Genomic DNA, 1742 nt, shown 5'->3' with positions numbered 1-1742 from the left:
CACCCAAATCAATACTTGTTCTACTTATCTAACTGTGCTCCCTCCCCTCCCCTCCCACCGCTGGTAACCAACAAAGATAATATCCTTCCATATATAAACCTTGGGAGCTCTGATAGCATAATGCCTAAGGCACTTGACTGCTAACCAGAAGGCTGGCAGTTCAAACCCACCAGCCACTCCTTGGAAGGAAGGTTGGGAAAACTACTTCTGTAGTGATACTGCCTCAGAAACCCAAGGAGGGGTCACTATAGGTTGGGTCCGACTTGATGGCACATAACAACAACATACAAGCCTTTCCTTGACTTTTTCAATAACGGGCTAATGCAATATTTGTCCTTCTGTGATTGACTTATTTCACTCACCATAATGTCCTCCAAGTTCATCCATGTTATGTGGTGTTTTGCAGATTCTATGTTATTAATGCCGGAGTCTTTTCTGAAGGAATCTAAAATAAACACTGTTCTCCAAGAATTTGAAAAGTTAGAAGAAATGGACAAATTTCTACAAACACACTACCTACATAAACTAGCACAGGCTGAGGTAGATTTTTGAACACACTGATAACAAAAGAAAAAATTGAACAAGTCATAAGAAGAACACCTAATAAAAAAAAGTCCTGGCCCAGATGGCTTCACTGGCTAATTCTTTAAGACATTCAGAGAAGAGCTGACACCAATTCTATTAAAATTATTCCATAATTTAAAAAAGGAGTAACTACACCCAAATTCATTTTATGAAGCAAGCATAAATCTGATAACAAAGCCAGGTAAAGACACGACTAATAAAGAAAATTACAGACAAGTGTACCTCATGAACATAGATGAAAAAAATTCTCAACAAAATCCTAGGCAATAGAATACCACATTCTAAAAGATACATCATGACCAAGTGGAATTCATATCAGATCTACAAGGATAGTGAAACATCAGAAAAACAATCAATGTAATCCACCACATAAATAAAACAAAGGAAAAGAAAGACATGATCATATTATTTGACACAAAAAAGGCATGTGACAAAATCATCCCCCATTCATGATTAAAAACATTGAGAAAATGGGATTAGAAGGAAAATTAATCAACATAAGTAAGGACATATATACAAAACAAATGTCCAACATTAGTTTAATAGGAGATAGATGGAAAGCATTCCCCTTACAAATGGGTACTAGAAAAGGATGTACTTTATTACCACTTCTATTCAATATTGGACTATAAGTCCTAGCCAGGAAAATAAGGCAAGAAAAGGAGATAAAAGGCATCCAAATTCATAAAAGGGAAGTAAAACAATCTCTATTGACAGTTTATATTATCCTATACATATGAGTCAGGGAGCTCTGGTAGCGTAGTGCCTAAGACCCTTGACTGCTAACCAGAAGGCTGCTGGTTCAAACCCACCAGCCACTCCTTGGAAGGAACGTTGGGCAATCTACTTCCATAGTGATACCACCACGGAAACCCAAGGAGGGGTCACTGTGAGTCAGATCTGACTCAACAGCACATAACAACAATAACAATACATATGAGTCAGGTCCAACTTGACAACATTGTGTTGCATTTTTTGTATACATAAAATATCCTAAAGACTCAGCAGGAAAATTACTGGAACTAATTGAAAGATTCAGCAAAATGGCAGGGTAAAAGAGCAGTATACAAAAATCTGTCAAATTCCTTTACACTAACAAAGAAAACTCTGAAAAGGAACTCAGGAATATAATACTATATACAATGACCACCAAAAGA

The sequence above is a fragment of the Orycteropus afer genome, unplaced genomic scaffold, assembly GCF_000298275.1.
Source record: "Orycteropus afer afer isolate SDZICR_OR568_19922 unplaced genomic scaffold, OryAfe1.0 scaffold00719, whole genome shotgun sequence".
NCBI lineage: Eukaryota > Metazoa > Chordata > Mammalia > Tubulidentata > Orycteropodidae > Orycteropus > Orycteropus afer.
Note: the sequence above shows the minus strand (reverse complement) of the source record.